Source organism: Schistocerca gregaria, chromosome 2 (genome assembly GCF_023897955.1).
Source record: "Schistocerca gregaria isolate iqSchGreg1 chromosome 2, iqSchGreg1.2, whole genome shotgun sequence".
In the NCBI taxonomy this organism is placed as follows: Eukaryota; Metazoa; Arthropoda; class Insecta; order Orthoptera; family Acrididae; genus Schistocerca; species Schistocerca gregaria.
The window spans coordinates 535,459,795-535,484,107 of NC_064921.1; the positions used below are offsets into that span (position 1 = coordinate 535,459,795).

Sequence of the window (24,313 nt, forward strand, 5' to 3'; positions counted from 1 at the left end):
CACAACCAAACACTCGGCGAAGTAAGGAATCAGAAAAAGAAATGACGGGTACTGCCTTTCTGTCATACATTCCCAGAGTGACGGACAGAATCGGCAGTATATTGCGCAAACACGGCCTACAGACCATTTTCAAACCGACAAGGAAGATCAAAGAGTATCTTAGATCGGCGAAGAAGAAAAGTGACCCACTTGAAATGTCGGGAATATACCGTACACCATGCACATGCGGAAAAGTTTATGTCGGAATGAGTGGACGATCAATCAACATCAGAATCAAAGAACATAAGCGACGTTCCTGGTTGGGGCAGGTGGAGAAATCGGCCGTAGCAGAGCACGCACTGAGTGAGACCGACCACGTAGTAAAATTCGCTGACACGGAAGTTATGGCTGTAGACAAGCACTATCACACGCGCTTGTTCAGAGAAGCTGTAGAAATACAGAAAAACGCGAACAGCTTCAACAAGAAAGAGAAAAGTCTCAAGGTAAACGGGTCCTGGCTTCCCATACTGCAGCGAACGACCGCCGCAGGTAGCAAGAGGAGAACCGCACCGGAAATGACCGCGGAGAAGCCGTCGGACGTTCTCGCGCCAGGTTCATATAGTCTGCGCCCGCGAGCTCGGCTCCAGTTCACCACCGGCAATGGAGGGTGAAGCTTTGACAATGCCAGCCACTCGTGCTGGCGAAACGTCAGTAAAATCATTAGATGAACGTCGGACAAAGAACCCGAGACAGAAGCCAATAGGCAGTTTGTCAATAAGTGGCCACGAAAGCCTTAACAATTCTGCATACAAATTTTGACTGGATTTTTAAAAATGAGGCACATTTAGGTTCTAACATAAAATTAGGTATTTTAGGTACTATCAAATTACAATTTTCGATAAAATATCTGCGTACTTCTTAGCTGAGAAGACCAAGAGAGAAATTTAGTCATAAAAATTAATTTAATTGCATTTTTAAAATTAAAAAAAGAACTATAAAAGAGTTTTTGAGTAATGTGATCAGACTTTTCAACGCGTATAAAGTACCATATGGCACGAAACTTACATTTCCTTCGTTGCCATTTTCACTTTTTCCCTCCTTGGGGTGTAGAAATGATGAAGACGGAGAAAGTTTTTGTCAGAGCGTTGTAGTAATGGAAAAGCAGTTTGTGGCGCGGTGGAACTGCAGCATGTTGTCAGCGTATTTGTGGTCCTTAGAGACATTGCAAAACACGAATAGAGAAGGAAACCATCGAAAGTGTCCTTTTAGACTTAATTATGGGTGAAATATTTGTCTTTTCAACGTTTCAAAATTATGTGATTTTCGTAAAAAATAAAACCGCTCCTTTTGAAAAAAGGATATGTAATAGGAAATTCTTATTTTCAAATCCTTGTTCCCCAGAACCACGTCTTGTGAAAACACGGAATTTATCCAGAGAGCAGACAATAGGTTAAAATGTGTTGTACAGTGTTATTAGCAAGTTACACAGAACCATTCATCGAGAAATTTCAAAGGTATTTCTTCAGTCACCGTGAAACTAGCACGAGTTACGCAGCCTCATCCTTTGTCCTCTAGCTCATTTCCCGGATCTCGGCGCGGTCCCGGCGGCGGTCCCCCTGGATCTAGACCGGCAGCGCTCAGGGAGTGTCCTGGCGCGGGGCGCGGGCCGAGGGCCGGCTGAATGTTTGATGAGGCTGAAACGGGGACGAGCGCCGGCGCTGCAGATCGAAGCCCAGCCGGCCGCCGCCGCCGCCGCCGCCGCTGTGTAATGGAAACCGCGCTATTAAATATGCAGCCGCCTCGAGGGCCAATCGATGGCCGCGCTGATTGAACCGGCCGCGCACGGGCCCACCAGCCCGTCTCACTCCTGTCCACTGCGTCCCCTGGGATCTCACAGCTTTAAGTGAATACGGGCACACGACTAGTGCCCGAGAGGACAGACAAATTATTCCCTCAGTCGTCTACTATCGTACAGCCATGTCACATACCGTGATTTAGGGAACGAGCTTGTTAGCAGAAAGACAAGGACGCACACGGACAGTATACAGGGTAAAAAGACAAACTCTGGGAGGTTGTAGGGGACAGCAAAACAAATATTTTTTCCTAATGTCATTTTTTCCTATGAGGAGTATTTAAACCGGTAGAGGAAGATTTCTCTGGCGGCTAATTAATTGAACTAACACACACTTTTCCATTTTTTATGACCAAGTGATAACACATTAACACAACCCAAGTTCAAAACAGTAGATTTTCAAAAATGCCTCCATTAACACGTAAACAAATGTTACACCGTCGGATCATGTTCAGTCTGACACGGGCAAAAATCCCAGGAGTATCCTGAATTGTTCCTGCTGCTGCTACTATCCGGACAACCAAATCCTCTTCTGATGCAACAGGAGTTGAGTAAACAAGGTTGCGCATCTCTCTCCACACAAAAAAGTCCAGAGGGGACATATCTGAGGATAGAACAGGTTATGGTATGGGACCACCTCTGCGAATCCACGTTTCTGGGAACCGTCGGTGCAGGAATCGACGCACACGACGACTGAAATGTGCCGGCGCCCCGACATGTTGGAACCACATACGTTGTCTTGTAGGGAGCGGGACGTCTTCCAGCAATTCTGGCAATGCTCTGGCGAGAAAATTGTAATAGTGACTGCCATTTAATGGCCTAGGTAGCAGATACAGCCCAATTAAACAGTCCCCAACAACACCGACGCACACATTAACGAAGAACCACACTTGATGAGCGCTAATAGCTGTTCAAAAATGGTTCAAATGGCTCTGAGCAGTATGGGACTTAACTTCTGAGGTCATCAGTCCCCTAGAACTTAGAAATACTTAAACCTAACTAACCTAAGGACATCACACACATCCATGCCCGAGGCAGGATTCGAACCTGCGACCGTAGCGGTCACACGGTTCCAAACTGAAGCGCCTAGAACCGCTCGGCCACATCGTCCGGCTGCTAGCAACTGTGGCATGTGGGTTATCCTCACTCCAAATATGCGAATTGTGCATGTTGAAGACTTCATCACGCTCGATCGTTGCTTCATCGGTAAACAACACAGAGGATGGAAATGTAGGATGCATTTCACACTGCTCCAGGTACCTCTGCGAAAACTGTGCTCTGGGTGGATAATCAATTGGTTCCAGATTGTGGACACGCTGTAAGTGAAATGGACAACAATGGCTCTCGCAGGACTGTTCTTACATTCGTCTGATTCGTCCCCATGTTACGTGCACTTGCACAAGTGCTGTTTGAAGGATCCCGCTCCACATGCTGCAAGACAGCTTCCTCAAATTGCAGTGTTCTTACTGTGCGACGGTGTCCCTGTCCAGGTAATCGGCTAAATGACCCGGTCTCACGCAGACGTTGGTACACAGCAGCAAAGGTCGTATGATGCGGGATACGGTGATTAGGATATTGTTGTTGATTAACAGGCTGTGCAGCTCGTCCGTTGTAGTGCGCTACGTAGTACGCACCAACCATATCAGTGTACTTACTCCAGGTGTACCGTTCCATTAGTAAACAGAGACAATGCACTACTACACTGGTGAACAGTAGTTGCTTACAACTTAAGAGCGTAATACGCCCTCTAACAACTGAAGACCGTAATACGGCCTTTAACAACTGAAGAGCCTCCACCGGTTTAAATAATCCTCATAGGAAAAATGCCATTAGGGAATAATTTTTGTTTTGATGTTCCCTACAAACCCCCCCCTCTTCCCCCCCCCCCCCCCCCCCGGAGTTTGTCGGTTTAAATACTTTTCACCCGGTATTTTGCATAGAAGTCACCGAAGGTCAGGACCATCCTCAGGAACTATATTATCCGAAAGCTCGGTCTTCCAAATTTGGCTGATGATACAACCACACTCATGACAAACAAAAAATATAAAACACATCGTCAGCCTCCAGTGGTTCATCAACAAACGAGGTACAGTTCTTGCTATTAAAACTACAACACAATGAAGATGGCATTCAACAATTTTCAGATTCGCATGATGTGTAATATAATCTAACAAGAAAACAAATTGATGCACGACGAAGGAGTAATTGGTCACAAATTGATATTCAAAGAGGTATCGACGGAAAATACAAAACTGCTAGTGGCCGATGGATGCCCCGCCGCACGTGCTGTCTTCGAGCTCACCAAACACAACCTTGGGCAGCAAGATCGCCGGATCTCTCCCAAACTGACAAAGTTTTGAGGATCATGGCCAGGATTCTGCAAACCGTCCGGGATTTTGCCAATTGGATAGAACTTGGCACTATACCTCTCAGGAGGACATCCAACAACTCTGTCAATCAATTTAAAATTGAAACAACTGCTTGCATAAGGGCCAGAGATGGACAAACGCATTATTGACTTGCACAATCTGTGAAACTGTTTCACTGGAATAAATCACCCATGTCTCTGAAATTGTAATCATTTGTTTGTCTGTACATGTACAACACATCTACCGATTTCCGCCCCATTCGGGCAGTTCCTTCGCGGTTCGGTATTTTTTCCTTAGAGTGTACATTCTCCTATTTGCAGATTAGCATTGTTTCAGTGCGACCGTATGTTATAGATAGAAATAGCGCAATCTACTTTTCGTATATAATGAATGGTTATGCAGCGCAATTTTCATTTAGAAATCGCGTTTTAGTGTTCGTCATTTGTGAAAAGATCGTGTGGCGGGATCATGATCTGTCGAAACTGCTAATTATCAGTTAGAGATAATGCTGCTCGTGTTAGTTGTAATTCCAAGACTGCTACGCAAATATGAAATCGATGGATTCAGGAGGACAACGTCTTGCAGCATCTCAGCGTCCCCACGCAACTAGCGCCCGAGAGACCAGGCAAATTATTCCCTCGGCTGTCACAGCCATGTCAAATACCGTGAATTAGCTTTTTGAAACACAAGATGTATACGGGCAGTGTGACGACGTTTGAAGCACTAAAGACAGCCAGCAAAGGTGCAGCTTCTCTTGCTTTGACAACACTGAGCACTGACAATTTGTGATGTGAAGATGTTGTGTGGAAAAACGCACTAAATGATAAATTTTGTATCGAGCAGCGGGAAGAATTGATCTGAAGATAGCTAACGCCGAAGCCAGTAACCGTAATAAAGTCCATACGCTATCAGTGACTCAAAACTACACTCCTGGAAATGGAAAAAAGAACACATTGACACCGGTGTGTCAGACCCACCATACTTGCTCCGGGCACTGCGAGAGAGCTGTACAAGCAATGATCACACGCACGGCACAGCGGACACACCAGGAACCGCGGTGTTGGCCGTCGAATGGCGCTAGCTGCGCAGCATTTGTGCACCGCCGCCGTCAGTGTCAGCCAGTTTGCCGTGGCTTACGGAGCTCCATCGCAGTCTTTAACACTGGTAGCATGCCGCGACAGCGTGGACGAGAACCGTATGTGCAGTTGACGGACTTTGAGCGAGGGCGTATAGTGGGCATGCGGGAGGCCGGGTGGACGTACCGTCGAATTGCTCAACACGTGGGGCGTGAGGTCTCCACATTACATCGATGTTGTCGCCAGTGGTCGGCGGAAGGTGCACGTGCCCGTCGACCTGGGACCGGACCGCAGCGACGCACGGATGCACGCAAGACCGTAGGATCCTACGCAGTACCGTAGGGGACCGCACCGCCACTTCCCAGCAAATTAGGGACACTGTTGCTCCTGGGGTATCGGCGAGGACCATTCGCAACCGTCTCCATGAAGCTGGGCTACGGTCCCACACACCGTTAGGCCGTCTTCCGCTCACGCCCCAACATCGTGCAGCCCGCCTCCAGTTGTGTCGCGACAGGCGTGAATGGAGGGACGAATGGAGACGTGTCGTCTTCAGCGGTGAGAGTCGCTTCTGCCTTGGTGCCAATGATGGTCGTATGCGCGTTTGGCGCCGTGCAGGTGAGCGCCACAATCAGGACTGCATACGACCGAGGCACACAGGGCCAACACCCGGCATCATGGTGTGGGGAGCGATCTCCTACACTGGCCATACACCTCTGGTGATCGTCGAGGGGACACTGAATAGTGCACGGTACATCCAAACCGTCATCGAACCCATCGTTCTGCCATTCCTAGACCGGCAAGGGAACTTGCTGTTCCAACAGGACAATGCACGTCCGCATGTATCCCGTGCCACCCAACGTGCTCTAGAAGGTGTAAGTCAACTACCCTGGCCAGCAAGATCTCCGGATCTGTCCCCCATTCAGCATGTTTGGGACTGGATGAAGCGACGTCTCACGCGGTCTACACGTCCAGAACGAACGCTGGTCCAACTGAGGCGCCAGGTGGAAATGGCATGGCAAGCCGTTCCACAGGACTACATCCAGCATCTCTACGATCGTCTCCATGGGAGAATAGCAGCCTGCATTGCTGCGAAAGGTGGATATACACTGTACTAGTGCCGACATTGTGCATGCTCTGTTGCCTGTGTCTACGTGCCTGTGGTTCTGTCAGTGTGATCATGTGATGTATCTGACCCCAGGAATGTGTCAATAAAGTTTTCCCTTCCTGGGACAATGAATTCACAGTGTTCTTATTTCAATTTCCAGGAGTGTATTTCTAACTTTTCTAGTACAAGAGCTAAAATTAACTTTTGTAGTATAATTATTATTGTATTAATATACTTTTTCTATATTCAAGAACATTGAAACAGGTTGTGCTTCAATGAGATAAAGGTATGTAGGGGATTCTAAGAAGTGCAGAACATGAACAGATACTGAGCAAACTGGCATTTCGAGGAGCAGGGTTAAAAAACTCTGCCGGACAGGCCAGATTCCAGCATTCCGTGGTTTCCATTAATCGCTTAAGTTAAATGCCGTGTTGGTTGCTTTGATGACGACCCAGTAACAAAAAACTCTGACATCTGGCAGTCTCCTTTTGCGTACAGACGTTACGCTTCCTCAGTAGCGCCCTCTTCCAGCCCATATGTGAGATCCAGATCGGCAGTTTCGATAACGGTCGTGCTGCGTTTCTGGGAAATAGTCGGTTGTGACACAAGCTTCCTGACGATAAGAGCGCACAGTGCTCACGCAGGCCACCAAGCCGATTGTCAGTGTTCAGTGTTTGCCGTGTTTGTCAAGATGCGGCCAACACTCCCCGGTACAGCAACACGACTCCAGAATATTGGCTTTAGCATTGAAAAAGTATTCTAGCACACTTCCAACCTTATTTCTTGAATGCAGTGTAATGTGAGCCTCTTATTCGGTGTCTCAGAGGGATGGCCAGTATCTCTGTAGAGTCAGAAATTGTCATTTCAAGGAAACGAGCCATTCTATTTCGAATGATTTCTAAAATGAACGTCTGTGACTGATGATTGTCATTAGTTAGCAAGTTACAAATTTGTATCAGTATGTAACACATGTCCAAGAGTTCGCAATAAATTTAAGACATTGAAAATTTACTCTTATATTGTTAAAAAGTTTGATAAGGTCCATCATGAGTTTCATCACCAATGCACTTCGTGCTCTCAGGATGGTTTCCTTAGTGTAAATTTGCCTTATCTTACGAGGACAGCACACAGTCGCCGGATGTTGCACCTCATTCTCGCTAAGGAGATTGCCGTTAATTTTTACGAATACAAGAGCATTTTCATGAAGACACCGAAATCTATTCGCACACCATGGCTGTACACCATTAGTAATATCACATCTCCACAACACAGGAGACAGGAAGAAACAATGAGAGGGCTGAAAAACTTACATTGCCCCAATCATCCACAAGGTCTACAATCTATGAGGTACCATACAACTTTTGTAGAAACCGACGTAAGTCCAGGTGCCCAAGGCAAGGTATGACATAGATACCACAATTTCAGGAAGTATGATCTTAACATCAAGAAAGGATAGTGCCGCCTATGGAACGCGGCCACAGTTTATCAGCAACGTATCACAGACGCATCTATTAATCTTGTGGGGATCCCTGTGAAGAGGAATTTGTGGTGCAGAATCAACCCACCCAAGGACAGGCCATACCAGACGCAATGCCCTAACGTACAAATGGAATCGACGCAACTCTCCCGCCCTTGACCGTGAAGCTTGTGTACAGATTTTTTAACAGCTGAACAAAGAAGGCTTCTGCCGGAAAAATACTGACTTTATAGGCACCACACCTTCGCCAATTTACTGTTTACAGATTGTAGGTATGTATCAGCGATCGTCGCCTCCAAATTGTACCTATGTACGTTTTTTTTTGTTTTGTAATAAGCTCCTTTGTACCTCATGAACAAAAAATAAAAAAAATTAAGGCAGTAATATCCATGACACGAGTTACAAATTCATCTAATGAATTACTCTTCTTCTGTATACTAGTTTCTTCATTCAACCCGATAGACACATACTTAATACTACTAACACTGGGTATCTCGCTACACAGTTATGGTAGAGTGTGGTCTATTGTAGTTGAAGTTGATTGCATGGTTCAAGACCAGAAGAGCGACCTCTACTGTAAACTAACGGAAAATGCATGACATGTCAATCTAAGAGCGTATACCGAAAAGTAATGCTTCCGATTTTTATGAGAGAATTATTAAAGCTTTAGAAATAAAACAAACGTTATTGACATTCTACATCTATATTCTTCAGGTCTACCTATTTACTTCTCAACATAGTCACCCTGGCGCTGCACGCATTTTTCCCAACGAGGCACCAGTTTCCGGATATAGTCACTGTAGAATGTTTGACTTTGTTGGCGGAGCCACAACCTCACCACTCCTTGCACCGCTTCATCACTAGCAAAGAATAAAGTAAATAGCACTAACGGAAGAACATCACAATTGACATTTAACCAAGAAAAAATTGCATAGCTATACCAACAGTGCTAGGATGCTGTACACGGACTAGTGTAACTCTTCTGAATAAATTTAGAGACGTACGAAAAGTACAATGCTGCACGATCTCCTTCGCAGTTTCGGCACTGTTATGAACAGATGTGTCATTAATTTAAAGGGTGGTCGGATGCCGTTCCTGTCGCTACCCCGTTATCCCCCCGGATGGAATGTGTCTACTCCAACTGTTTGAGTACATTGTTATTCATGTGACACCGTACTGAAGTTTTCTAAATGTTTGTGCATCGTAAAACTGAGACGGGACTTGGGAACCAGACTGGTACCAACCTTGTCGGTTAAACCGCCTCAAAACCACATCCAGACTGGGCAGTACATCGACCCCCGTCGCTAATCCTCCGGGCGGATTCGATCGGAGGCCGGCGCACCTCCCCGTCTCGGAAGCGACGCTTTAACAAGCACGGCTATCCGGACGGGTGACTACGTTCAACGATACGAACAATGAAATTTCTTGTGCGCTGAACGGAATTCGAACTCGGAACCATGAGTATGCTATGGAGGTAGCACTTTTATCATGTCTACATCGAAGTCACGGAATTTCACTTTCAATCTTGTACAAGTTACACACATAAACAAAATTTCTTACGGTTATGTGTGTACCTGAATTTTTTCATCAACGACAAATATGAAACTTTCAATTTTCATTACGAGTTTTTACTCGTTGGTTTCCGGGCAAGGATTCCATTTCCTAATCTGATACATTTTTCCTTCTCCAACATCTATGAAAGTTGATAACAGTATCACAAAAATACCATGTTGTTGTTGTTGTCTTCAGTCCTGAGACTGGTTTGATGCAGCTCTCCATGCTACTCTATCCTGTGCAAGCTGCTTCATCTCCCAGTACCTACTGCAACCTACATCCTTCTGAATCTGCTTAGTGTACTCATCTCTCGGTCTCCCTCTACGATTTTTACCCTCCACGCTGCCCTCCAATGCTAAATTTGTGATCCCTTGATGCCTCAAAACATGTCCTACCAACCGATCCCTTCTTCTAGTCAAGTTGTGCCACAAACTTCTCTTCTCTCCAATCCTATTCAATACCTCCTCATTAGTTACGTGCTCTATCCACCTTATCTTCAGTATTCTTCTGTAGCACCACATTTCGAAAGCTTCTATTCTCTTCTTGTCCAAACTAGTTATCGTCCATGTTACACTTCCATACATGGCTACACTCCAAACAAATACTTTCAGAAACGACTTCCTGATACATAAATCTATATTCGAAGTTAACAAATTTCTCTTCTTCAGAAACGCTTTCCTTGCCATTGCCAGTCTACATTTTATATCCTCTCTACTTCGACCATCATCAGTTATTTTACTTCCTAAATAGCAAAACTCCTTTACTACTTTAAGTGTCTCATTTCCTAATCTAACTCCCTCACCATCACCCGATTTAATTTGACTACATTCCATTATCCTCGTTTTGCTTTTGTTGATGTTCATCTTATATCCTCCTTTCAAGACACTGTCCATTCCGTTCAACTGCTCTTCCAAGTCCTTTGCCGTCTCTGACAGAATTACAATGTCATCGGCGAACCTCAAAGTTTTTACTTCCTCTCCATGAATTTTAATACCTACTCCAAATTTTTCTTTTGTTTCCTTTACTGCTTGCTCAATATACAGATTGAATAACATCGGGGAGAGGCTACAACCCTGTCTCACTCCTTTCCCAACCACTGCTTCCCTTTCATGCCCCTCGACTCTTATGACTGCCATCTGGTTTCTGTACAAATTATAAATAGCCTTTCGCTCCCTGTATTTTACCCCTGCCACCTTTAGAATTTGAAAAAGAGTATTCCAGTCAACATTGTCAAAAGCTTTCTCTAAGTCTACAAATGCTAGAAACGTAGGTTTGCCTTTTCTTAATCTTTCTTCTAAGATAAGTCGTAAGGTCAGTATTGCCTCACGTGTTCCAACATTTCGACGGAATTCAAACTGATCCTCCCCGAGGTCTGCATCTACCAGTTTTTCCATTCGTCTGTAAAGAATTCGTGTTAGTATTTTGCAGCCGTGGCTTATTAAACTGATAGTTCGGTAATTTTCACATCTGTCAGCACCTGCTTTCTTTGGGATTGGAATTATTATATTCTTCTTGAAGTCTGAGGGTATTTCGCCTGTCTCATACATCTTGCTCACCAGCTGGTAGAGTTTTGTCAGGACTGGTTCTCCCAAGGCCGTCAGTAGTTCTAATGGAATGTTGTCTACTCCGGGGGCCTTGTTTCGACTCAGGTCTTTCAGTGCTCTGTCAAACTCTCCACGCAGTATCGTATCTCCCATTTCATCTTCATCTACATCCTCTTCCATTTCCATAATATTGTCCTCAAGTACATCGCCCTTGTATAAACCTTCTATATACTCCTTCCACCTTTCTGCCTTCCCTTCTTTGCTTAGAACTGGGCTGCCATCTGAGCTCTTGATATTCATACACGTGGTTCTCTTCTCTCCAAAGGTCTCATTAATTTTCCTGTAGGCAGTATCTATGTTACCCCTAGTGAGATAAGCTTCTACATCCTTACATTTGTCCTCTAGCCATGCCTGTTTAGCCATTTTGCACTTCCTGTCGATCTCATTTTTGAGACGTTTGTATTCCTTTTTGCCTGCTTCATTTACTGCATTTTTATATTTTCTCCTTTCATCAATTAAATTCAATATTTCTTCTGTTACCCAAGGATTTCTAGCAGCCCTCGTCTTTGTACCTACTTTATCCTCCGCTGCCTTCACTACTACATCCCTCAGAGCTACCCATTCTTCTTCTACTGTATTTTTTCCCCTGTTCCTGTCAATTGTTCCCTTATGCTCTCCCTGAAACTCTGCACAACCTCTGGTTTAGTCAGTTTATCCAGGTCCCATCTCCTTAATTTCCCACATTTTTGCAGTTTCTTCAGTTTTAATCTACAGGTCATAACCAATAGATTGTGGTCAGAGTCCACATCTGCCCCTGGAAGTGTCTTACAACTTAAAACCTGGTTCCTAAATCTCTGTCTTACCATTTTATAATCTATCTGATACCTTTTAGTATCTCCAGGGTTCTTCCACGTATACAACCTTCTTTCATGATTCTTAAACCAAGTGTTAGCTATGATTAAGTTGTGCTCTGTGCAAAATTCTACTAGGCGGCTTCCTCTTTCATTTCTTAGCCCCAATCCATATTCACCTACTATGTTTCCTTCTCTCCCTTTTCCTACACTCGAATTCCAGTCACCCATTACTATTAAATTTTCGTCTCCCTTCACTATCTGAATAATTTCTTTTATTTCATCGTACATTTCTTCAATTTCTTCATCATCTGCAGAGCTAGTTGGCATATAAATTTGTACTACTGTAGTAGGTGTGGGCTTCGTATATATCTTGGCCACAATAATGCGTTCACTATGCTGTTTGTAGTAGCTTACCCGCATTCCTATTTTCCTATTCATTATTAAACCTACTCCTGCATTACCCCTATTTGATTTTGTGTTTATAACCAGACCAGAAGTCTTGTTCCTCCTGCCACCGAACTTCACTAATTCCCACTATATCTAACTTTAACCTATCCATTTCCCTTTTTAAATTTTCTAACCTACCTGCCCGATTAAGGGATCTGACATTCCACGCTCCGATCCGTAGAACGCCAGTTTTCTTTCTCCTGATAACGACATCCTCCTGAGTAGTCCCCGCCCGGAGATCCGAATGGGGGACTATTTTACCTCCAGAATATTTTACCCAAGAGGATGCCATCATCATTTAATCATACAGTAAAGCTGCATGTCCTCGGGAAAAATTACGGCTGTAGTTTCCCCTTGCTTTCAGCCGTTCGCAGTACCAGCACAGCAAGGCCGTTTTGGTTAATGTTGCAAGGCCAGATCAGTCAATCATCCAGACTGTTGCCCCTGCAACTACTGAAAAGGCTGCTGCCCCTCTTCAGGAACCACACGTTTGTCTGGCCTCTCAACAGATACCCCTCCGTTGTGGTTGCACCTACGGTACGGCCATCTGTATCGCTAAGGCACGCAAGCCTCCCCACCAACGGCAAGGTCCATGGTTCATGAAAAAAAAAAAACATATAAAGTATATTTATTTAATCTTATTTGATTAGGGACACCAGGGCCTCTCTTACATCAGAAAAGGGTTTCACACAGACAGTACTTTTTTACATCATAGTTACTAAGAAATAATAATTTTAATATGACAACAAGTATTAAAACTCCAGAATGAGATTTTCACTCTGCAGCGGTGTGTGCGCTGGTATGAAACTTCCTGGCAGATTAAAACTGTGTTCCCGACCGAGACTCGAACTCGGGACCTTTGCCTTTCGCGGGCAAGTGCTCTACCAACTGAGCTACCGAAGCACGACTGACGCCCGGCCTCACAGCTTTACTTCTGCCAGTATCCGTCTCCTACCTTCCAAACTTTACAGAAGCTCTTCTGCGAAACATGCAGAACTAGCACTCCTGAAAGAAAGGATACTGTGGAGACATGGCTTAGCCACAGCCTGGGGGATGTTTCCAGAATGAGATTTTCACTCTGCAGCGGAGTGTGCGCTGATATGAAACTTCCTGGCAGATTAAAACTGTGTTCCCGACCGAGACTCGAACTCGGGACCTTTGCCTTTCGCGGGCAAGTGCTCTACCAACTGAGCTACCGAAGCACGACTGACGCCCGGCACTCACAGCTTTACTTCTGCCAGTATCCGTCTCCTACCTTCCAAACTTTACAGAAGCTCTTCTGCGAAACATGCAGAACTAGCACTCCTGAAAGAAAGGATACTGTGGAGACATGGCTTAGCCACAGCCTGGGGGATGTTTCCAGAATGAGATTTTCACTCTGCAGCGGAGTGTGCGCTGATATGAAACTTCCTGGCAGATTAAAACTGTGTGCCCGACCGAGACTCGAACTCGGGACCTTTGCCTTTCGCGGGCAAGTGCTCTACCAACTGAGCTACCGAAGCACGACTCACGCACGGTACTCACAGCTTTACTTCTGCCAGTATCCAACTCCTACCTTCAAACTTCACAGAAGCTCTTCTGCGAAACATGCAGAACTAGCACTCCTGAAAGAAAGGATACTGTGGAGACATGGCATAGCCACAGCCTGGGGGATGTTTCCAGAATGAGATTTTCACTCTGCAGCGGTGTGTGCGCTGATGTGAAACTTCCTGGCAGATTAAAACTGTGTTCCCGACCGAGACTCGAACTCGGGACCTTTGCCTTTCGCGGGCAAGTGCTCTACCAACTGAGCTACCGAAGCACGACTGACGCCCGGCACTCACAGCTTTACTTCTGCCAGTATCCGTCTCCTACCTTCCAAACTTTACAGAAGCTCTTCTGCGAAACATGCAGAACTAGCACTCCTGAAAGAAAGGATACTGTGGAGACATGGCTTAGCCACAGCCTGGGGGATGTTTCCAGAATGAGATTTTCACTCTGCAGCGGAGTGTGCGCTGATATGAAACTTCCTGGCAGATTAAAACTGTGTGCGCGACCGAGACTCGAACTCGGCACCTTTGCCTTTCGCGGGCAAGTGCTCTACCAACTGAGCTATATATCAGCGCACACTCCGCTGCAGAGTGAAAATCTCATTCTGGAAACATCCCCCAGGCTGTGGCTAAGCCATGTCTCCACAGTATCCTTTCTTTCAGGAGTGCTAGTTCTGCATGTTTCGCAGAAGAGCTTCTGTAAAGTTTGGAAGGTAGGAGACGGATACTGGCAGAAGTAAAGCTGTGAGTACCGAGTGTGAGTCGTGCTTCGGTAGCTCAGTTGGTAGAGCACTTGCCTGCGAAAGGCAAAGGTCCCGAGTTCGAGTCTCGGTCGGGCACACAGTTTTAATCTGCCAGGAAGTTTCATATCAGCGCACACTCCGCTGCAAATTGAAAATCTCATTCTGGAAACATCCCCCAGGCTGTGGCTAAGCCATGTCTCCACAGTATCCTTTCTTTCAGGAGTGCTAGTTCTGCATGTTTCGCAGAAGAGCTTCTGTAAAGTTTGGAAGGTAGGAGACGGATACTGGCAGAAGTAAAGCTGTGAGTACCGGGTGTGAGTCGTGCTTCGGTAGCTCAGTTGGTAGAGCACTTGCCCGCGAAAGGCAAAGGTCCCGAGTTCGAGTCTCGGTCGGGAACACAGTTTTAATCTGCCAGGAAGTTTCATATCAGCGCACACTCCGCTGCAGAGTGAAAATCTCATTCTGGAAACATCCCCCAGGCTGTGGCTAAGCCATGTCTCCACAGTATCCTTTCTTTAAGGAGTGCTAGTTCTGCATGTTTCGCAGAAGAGCTTCTGTAAAGTTTGGGAGGTAGGAGACGGATACTGGCAGAAGTAAAGCTGTGAGTACCGGGCGTCAGTCGTGCTTCGGTAGCTCAGTTGGTAGAGCACTTGCCCGCGAAAGGCAAAGGTCCCGAGTTCGAGTCTCGGTCGGGCACACAGTTTTAATCTGCCAGGAAGTTTCAAGTATTAAAACTATTTGAGTGTCTACAGTGACAATGTAATTATGATTACGAACTAATAAAGTTAATACTGGCAGTACTTGTACCACTGCTGCTGCCACTAACTCCGTCCGAACAGACATCGGAAGGCCCAACGTTACCGACCGACAGCCACGTCATCCTCAGCCTACAGACGTCACTGGATGCGGATAAGGAGGGGCATGTCGTCAGCACATCGTTGTCAATTGAGAGTTTTAGTGACCGGAGATGCTACTCCTCAACCAAATAGCTCCTCAGTTGGCCTCACAACTGTTGAGAGCAGCCCGCTTGCCAACAGCGTTCGGCAGACCAGGCGGACACCCATCCAAAAGTTAGCCAAACCCGACAGCGCTTAACTTCGATTATCTAACGGGAATCGGTGTTACCGCAGCGGCACGGTCTTTGGCAATAATGATAATAGCAATGCTAACAATGGCAATAAATATGACAATAGCAACAATAATAATAGCGACATATATATAAAAAATTTATAGGTGTAAAACATAAATGTTTTCTGATGAAGCGAGATCTGGGGAAAGGAAATTTAAGGAGATAGCCCCAGCTAAGATATTGGGAAAAGAGAAACATATGGCCGGAAAGAAGAATGTACAAGGGTAACTACAGGGACAATGGTACTCATTATTGTAGTTTTAGTAGACATGTTGCTAACTGATTTCTGAAGCTGGAGGTTATTCCAGATTAGGGTTCCTGCTGCTGAGGAGGAATTCGAGAAAGTGGTTGAACGATTGGACAGAAATGAGACAATGGGAATGGATGTGTCTGTCATGTTGTTCAGTCAAGAACGTTAAGGTCGAAGAGAGATATGGGGACAGTGTCCGTTGATAAGGCAGTAGAGAAGACAGAGGGCATGCAAATCTCTGCGCTTGTCTGCAGCAGTCAGGATAGCTGTGCATATGACGGTGAAATATTGTTTGGATTATGACTAAGTGCAAGCCTCATTATTTACGCCACTTTCGCGCTTTTGTGTCACTGTTACTGCTTGTTTATTCAAGGAGCTTTTCATTTGATCCCAGAGACTGAGTGGAAACTTCTCTCATCTCAGATAGATCTTATCTCGCCACCAGAAATCTTGCGTTGATAGCCAGACTTCTATAATTAGGCCATTTAGGCGACCATTTGCATAGTGTGCCGGAACGGGAGACAAACTGTTCTTGTCTGTCGCTCGCGTTGCTCTATCATCGACGCCTCATCCCAAACGACATCTGGAATTGTCGCGCTGTTACGTAGTTCGAGGCGCGCAGGTTACGATGCAAGACGGAGGACGGCTTACGTAAGCAGGCTTGTGTCCGTACTGTCATCAGAGTGGTGCATCGGGTCGATCGCTTTGTCGTCGGTTGCGTCACGGAAGGCAGGCTGGCGGTGTGAGTGCAGCCTGGGCCGCGCGCCGCCTGCGGACTGCTCCGCCCGCGGGGCTGCGCTGCTCTGCACGGCTGCCTAGCGCCTGGGGCCGGCCAACGCCAGCACCGTAGATCTAGCACCCAACACCCTCATGTGGAAATAAAGAGAAAGTTACACCTTCACCCTTTACGCCAAAAGAAAGTCCAGGCACGAGCTGATAGTACTTCTATGAACCATATATAAAAAAGCGACGAAACAAATTAGTGGTTAAAACCGTTACCAGCATTTTAGTTCTGAAAAACCGTTATTTTTCGGTATTTGTTTGGTCTCGTTTATACTAGATTTCTCAGTTTTTTACTTATAACTGGGTAAAAATGCGGCATATCAATTTGCCTTAGCATCAGTGCTAAAATTCTTAGTTTTTAAATAACTGTTTTTTTAAAAACGAGTTATATTTAACCCTAAAATTCCCAGTGCTTCAAAATATTGCGTGATTACAGAAAATTGGAAAAGTGATTAGTCCCATTCGAGCAAGAATGCATAAAATAGGAAACTAGCAAAAAACACATGACAAAAATCGATACAGCATTGCTGAGACAACGGCGTATCTACTTCTATATGGCGTGGCGTATTAGAAGGTACGCGTGTACGTGCACTGAGCAAGACTCGCTTCCACCTGGTCTGTTCGGAAGTTTCTCGCTGTCGTCCTCAGGTACCGTAACTAGTTTAGAATATTTTTACGAAGTGAGGTAACCGTGAAATACAACGTTTCATTAATTTTAATCAATTAAAAATAGGAGGAACATAACAAAATTGTGACATAGTATAAGGAGAAAACATCCAAAATGTCCCTTGGAAGAGAAGGTAAATTTGATTGATATAACTTTATTGACTTAGAGTTGTATTGACTTAGAATAATAAATGTACTCTTAATTTTGCAGTGCTTGAAGGTGAAACAGTGATACCATCCAAAAGCAAAGCTGCAGCAAAAGTCATCAGCTGGTGACCTTTCGCTCTCCCCGTCTAGTGTCCGACTTCTTCATCTTCACCATCTTTGCTGGAGGCAGTGAGACTGATTTCAGCCACGCCCTCAACCCCATATCGATTGAGATCTCTTACTCCTTCAGCTTCATTGATATTTTTCAATCTTTGTTCGATGTCGATGTTTATAACTGAAAGTAATAGCAAATAAAAACCGTAAATCGGTTATCTCGCTAACCAATTATTTTGAGTGGCTTCAGTCACATTAAACTGTAGACCAAAAGAACCGGTATAACAGAAAACTAGTTGTTTCAGCTATAATCGCCATCGCTAAATAGAAGGTACTGCGACTGCGAGCCCTGCATGTATTCTGCCCACTTACCCGTTAAACACACAGCTGGTCCGGGGCTGCACTTCTGCGTAACTATGCAGAGCACAGTGTGGCGGCACGGCCACAAAAAATAAAAAAAGTCTTTCTTTTAATACTGTGGTGGGTGTCCCTTATAATTTATTTCTTCATTGGGCAGCTCATACGAATTATATCAACTCTCACATCTAAAAACCTAATGCTCCCTAGTGTTAAATTCCCTATAAAACGCGTTGCACCTCAAACTGGCAAAATGCCTACAAATTTTGAAAAAAATGCTGACCGGAATTTCAGCAATTCAAAGTGGTTTAAATTTCGCGAAAATTCGTTCTATTCCCTAGCTCATTTCATCTAAACTATGACCCATAAAAAGGGATCAGTGTTTTCCTAATATTGACATCGCTCTAAGAACGCACTTAGCACGATCACAAAAAGCACTAAATAAACGTCAATTTCAAAATTGCAACTGATCAAAACGGCTTCGAAATCCCTTTTTAAAAGACAGATTAAACATTTTAGTTTGTCTTAGTACCGAAAGCGATATTTTGAGACAGCTAAGATATGAAGGTATTATATATAGCACCATTAGTATGAAATGTAGGCGCAAACCAATTATCCAATAATATATCTTCAAACCTTTCACTTTAACACTTACTTTTTGCCGGTCGGAGTGGCCGTGCGGTTCTAGGCGCTACAGTCTGGAACCGAGCGACCGTTACGGTCGCAGGTTCGAATCCTGCCTCGGGCATGGATGTGTGTGATGTCCTTAGGTTAGTTAGGTTTAATTAGTTCTAAGTTCTAGGCGACTGATGGCCTCAGAAGTTAAGTCGCATAGTGCTCAGAGCCATTTGAACCATTTAAACTTATTTTTTGCGAAAGTGTTGTAGCTGAATTAAATATAAGTGACATTTTCATGGTTGATATATTACTTCTGATACCTTGATTTTGCGTGACATGCAAGTATGAGTACTTATAGAAAGGATACACTATGTTAAAAATTGAATTACTGATTTTTGCATGGACTTGAATCTAATTTTTTTCTTTTTTAAAGAGATATAAATATTTATAACGATTTAAGTAAACTATTTCAAATCTTTTCGTTTGAGTTAACCTGATCAATTCAATAAATCATAAATTTCATTATAAAATTTTACACAGTTAAATAACAATTCTTAAATAGGGTGTTACAGGCTTTTAATTCGAAAATTACTCTAAAATACATTTTTTGCAGGTTAGGACATGAAAAAAGGAAATTTTAGGTATTGTCCGTATATAGTTTAGTAGGAAGAATACAAGATCAAATTTGCAGGTTGGTAATGATTAGTTCTATTGTCTTTTTTATATTTCGTTTGGTACTGTGCAAATCCATCCGTTTCCTCACTTCAACTTTAATTGCTGCGATAAAGTGTACCCCCCGTGGGTGACATTCCCTCGGAATTACAAAGATCCTTGGGACAAAGTTATTCTATCTGACGTGTAAGACATATGAGAAATGCGAAATACTCTACTATTCCAATGAATGAAAGTATTGACTGGTGTGAATACCACAGAACCATTAGTTTAATAAGTCATGGTTTCAGACTACTGACACGAGTTATTTGCTGGAATATGGAAAAAAACTGGTAGAAGCTGATCCCGGAGAAGGTCAGTTTGGGTCCCTAAAAAAATGTCACGCGAGCAATCTTAGAAGATACATTATTTAAAGAAAGCCAGAACTACATTTATGGCATTAGTAGACTTAGAGAAAGCTTTTGAGAATATTGACAGGAATACGCTCTTTGAAATTCTGAAAGTAGTAGTAGGGATAAAACAGGGAAAACGAAAGATTATTCACAATTTTTACAGATACTAGACTTGAGTTATGAGTCGAAGGACATGAAAGGGATGCAGTAGTTGAGAAAGGAGTGAGGCTCGTTTGTAGGAAGCAGTAGCTGGGAAAGGACTGAGGCTGGTTTGTAACCTTCCTCTGATGTTATTCCGTCTGTACTTTCAGAAAGCAATAAAAGAAACCAGCAAAAATTTGGAGAAATATATGAATTTAAGATCTGCAAGTAACACTGTAATCCTGTCAGACACAGAAATACTTCAAAGAATAGTTGAACGGAACGGATAGTCGCTTGAAAAGAGGTTATAAGATGCTCACCGACAAAAGTGAAACGAACGTAATGGAACATAGTCTAATTAAATCAGGCGATGCGGAAGGAATTAGGTTAGGAAATGAGACACTGAAGTAGTTGATGAGTCTTACAATTGGATAGCAAAATAACTGATGATGCACAAAGTAGAGACAATACAAACTGCAGGCTGGCTCTAGAAAGGCAAACACTTCTGAAAAATTAGGAACTCATCGAATATAAATTTAAGTCTTAGGAAGTCTTGTACAACATGTAGTGGCAGCGAAAACTGCCCATGTTTTGAAAATTCGGAGAAAGTGCGTTGTCAAACGACCATAGGTCACAGAAATCAGCTTATTCACCTCGCCAACAACATGTGAGAAAACACCAAAACATCAAAGCTATGTCAAGTTGTAGATTGTGTAGCAGACTAGCTACCAACATAAATATCTAATAGCTTCATGAAAATAAGAAAATGAAATAACCCACTGAAGACAGCACAAAAAGTGCTGAAACATGTCCCGGTAAAACGAAACTGAAAAGGTGTCTTGCATAAGGTGGAATTCCTCCTCCTAAGAGATTAGGAGCTTTTCGAAATGTAGTGCTACAGAAGAATGCACAAGATTAGGCGAGTAGAACACGTGACTAATCAGAAGACACTGAATGGAATTCGGAGACGAAGAGGTTGGCGCAGGATATATTTGCAAGGAGAGCTGCATCAAACTAGCCTTCAGCTCAACAATAACAACAACTGTCGAAGATATCTTATCAAACCTGAAATATTGGATTCGTCATTCTAAAGGCTTTTCCGATAATAGTGTACACTCACAAAAAACTTTTGATGGGCCGCCTCGGTAGAAGTGCGGTCTGAGCGGTGAATTGCTAGTCGAAGGGGAGCGTGTTAGATTCCCAACCGTGTCGGAGATTTTCTCCGTTCGGAGACGGGGTGTTGTGTTGTCCTTACCTTCGCATCGCCGTAACTGACGTTCCACTGGTGGGATGGCTGTATGGGCACGACCCGAAGCCAATAGCTTTTGTTTTATCGTAATCTGTTTGCAGTATGTTGTCTTCGCGGGATCTGACTCGAATTTTACTCTCTCAAAATATTCTTTAGAGTCCAGCCATTTTACAAATAGAAAAATAGTTACTAATAGAATTTGTTAGTAATGACAAATGTTGACTATCACGCCTGAATGGAAGGCAAAAGAAAGAAACAGAAAAAAGTAACCAGCTGTGATTTTGATGAACTAACTACGAATTGAAAATCATGGTCAGGACACATGCAGGAGTAGCAAAGCTGAAGGCCGCACTGCGCGCAGCTTTCTATTAGGAGGCCTTCATACAGAAATGAACGTCGAATGCCTGTAGATGAGCTAATAAATATTAAATATCCAACAAAATATCGACAATACTTATTAATTTTTAAATTATTTAGATATATAATTGGTGCCTTAATTGCACTCAGGTTGACAACCGCTGATCTAGGTAAACCTTACTACGCAACGGGACAAAGATGCTACTGGCCAATCTTTTGAAGGATATAAAACTCAGACGCCTTCAAGCATGTGAGGAACAGACCTCTGTCTTAGCATGGTTCAACGTGCTACAAGCATTTCACGGCTTTGGCGAACACAGCAAATGTTCACTATAAGCCAGTATAAACTGCACACAAAAGCTTATTGCTGTCTCATTAGTTGTAGTTGCTCGATCAATACTGCTTACGAAACTCAGAGTAGTATTTTGTATGTCAGTGCTGCTCCGATTGCGGCAGTGCAAGACAGGGCGTTTCAGTGTTAAGACATCAACGTAAGACCCGACCGCGAATGGATATAGGAATATGCATATCAATGGAAAATATCTGTTCAGTTTTCAGAATCACTCTCGTCGCACATTCGTCTGGAGGGAAGTTAGTAGTTGGTAAAACCCCAGAGACTCAATGGAAGCAAACTAATGTGATGGTGAACATATCCTGGTGTGTGAGGGCATAATGATAAATGGGCGGATGAAGCTTTGTTTCTTCATTGGTGATCGAAGGAATATTGTTAATACCCAGGAACCAGGTACTGAAATGTCTGGCTTGTCGGTCCGAAAAGATTCAAGGCTGGATTAGTAAAAAATAGAGAAATTAAGATAGTGGTTTTAGTGCTCCAGATTTTCTACATTCTCCCCCCTCCCCCTCCTCCCTCCCAATCCACCCTTGAGTATACTACGCAAAGAGTATTCATACACCCATGTGAAACTGTCATAAACATTCTTGAAATTTCCTGGGAGATTAAAATTGCGTGTAGGATCGAGATTCGAACTCACGATCAGTGCTCACGGCCTTATGCCGCCAGTCAGTAGACCACTTACCCGCAAAAGGGAAAGGTCCCTAGTTCGAGTCTCTGTCCGGTATACAGTTTCACTCTGCCAGGAAGTTTCATGTCAGCTCACACCCCGCTGCAGCATGAAAAGTTCATTCTGGAAACATCCCCCCGGCTGTGGCAAAGCCGTCGCTTCGCAGTATCGTTTCTTCCAGGAGTGTTAGTCTTGCAAGTTTCGCAGGAGAGCTTCTGTGAAGTTTTGAGGGTAGGAGACGAGGTACTTGCGGAAGTAAAGCTGTGAGGAGGGATCGTGAGTCGTGCTTTGGTAACCCAGTCGGTAGAGCACCGTGTCCACGAAAGGCAAAGGTTCCGATTTCGAGTTTCGGTCCGGCACACAGGTTTTATCTGCTAGGAAGTTTCATATCAGAACATACACTCCGTGGAGAATGGAAATTTCATTCAAAAAGTTCTTCTTTGGGACGTTGATCAACCCGCGCGTCACAGTAGATTAAATGTCGGTTACGTCGTTAAAGCGTTGAACCTTATTGCGAATTTCTGCCCTTTGTCTTTTTGTAGCAGGTTCATATTGATAACGCCAAGTCGCGCCATGCGTAATGGTTTTTCCATGCAAGATTTGTTCGCGTTTCGAATTTCAATCAAGTCGTAGCAGGCGTCCACGCGTCATTGGTTTTGTTCGGGAGTCAAGGTGTGCGGAACAAACATTGGAGACGCTTTTCGCTTCTTTAAAACATTCTGGAGAATGTCTTGAACATTTGATTTAGAGATGTTGCTCCAGTGCAACTTGAGACACAGCAACGTCGACGCATTATCGCCGTACGTCCACTACTTAACTCTGCGTGCTCGCAGCTGGCTTGTCGAATGCACAATTAGTGTTAAAAGTTGTTGTTCAAGATGCCACTATACTTGCTGCACTAACAGGAATAAAATCCGTCTCGGAACTTTTTGGTCGGACAGCGTATGCGGTCTTTCAGAGGTTCACTTGATCCGGACTTCGTATTCGTGGACGGTAAGCGGTACCCGGAACGGATTGCGCTGGAATGTGAAGTCCCTTAGGTGAAGGTACCCAGCACATGGATTGGCTAGCGAGGGTTTCGGGTGTAACACTACACAGCAAGTCTGCCATGCAATGTGGAGACGAGCTGCAGCCTGTTAACCGCATCAAAGCATATCCCAGATCTACACAGAGTGCTTTCTCAGCAACGGAGTCGACTGCCCACAGAGCATAACATCAAAAACCTATCCACGTCGCTGACAAGCATGGGCGGCAATGGGAACCGTAATCCCTACTAATTGTTTGCTTGTCGTCTTCCTGGTGTTATCACTAAAAAAAATGCTCGTATCTAGTCTCATAAAGTTCCCAGTTACTTGCTTTGGAAACTTTTGTGCGCCTTATGTCTTTTAATTAAGATCTAAGATGTCATTTTTAAACTTCTCATCGTTGATAAGTCTTTGTGAAATGCAGTAGTATGATTAGTTATGAAAAAAGGGACCTGTCTCTGATTCACAATCGATTTCGAGACTTGGAGAGCCATCAGCCGATTTACCTGTTACATACACACATCATTTCGTCCTAGGACCATGCCTTAGTGACAAATTACCCTTCCGTAACGTGACTGAAAGCAATATGTAGATTACAGAATATACACCTGGCAAGTATCACGGTTAACACGATATAATGACTGATGTAAACTATGAGTACTTTTCAAAACCTTGGACACTGCCTACGTAGTCTGAAACAGTTTTTTCCCACTTAATTGTTCTTTAATCTTCTACGGATCCAGTTCTGAAAATTTTCTCTCATTTGTTGAGTTTGCTGTTGGATACAAGTATATGCTGCAGACGTACTGTCATGAAGAACTGAGATATAGGGAGAGAACTTTCAAGAGCAGCCACACGATAG

At 44.1% G+C, this 24,313-nt stretch overlaps 1 protein-coding gene and 4 non-coding genes across 5 annotated transcripts in view; 1 reads left to right on the forward strand and 4 right to left on the reverse strand.

The window, feature by feature from the left end:
- Window positions 1–24,313, reverse strand: part of LOC126330655 (forkhead box protein J1.2-like) — a 251,578-nt gene that overhangs the window by 197,149 nt on the left and 30,116 nt on the right. The window lies entirely within an intron of this gene.
- Window positions 13,086–13,160, reverse strand: Trnas-cga (transfer RNA serine (anticodon CGA)). The gene has a single exon. It is a non-coding gene; the product is annotated as a tRNA-Ser (tRNA).
- Window positions 13,385–13,459, reverse strand: Trnas-cga (transfer RNA serine (anticodon CGA)). Its single transcript has one exon. It is a non-coding gene; the product is annotated as a tRNA-Ser (tRNA).
- On the reverse strand, window positions 13,984–14,058 carry Trnas-cga (transfer RNA serine (anticodon CGA)). The gene has a single exon. It is a non-coding gene; the product is annotated as a tRNA-Ser (tRNA).
- Trnas-cga (transfer RNA serine (anticodon CGA)) lies at window positions 14,853–14,927 on the forward strand. Its single transcript has one exon. It is a non-coding gene; the product is annotated as a tRNA-Ser (tRNA).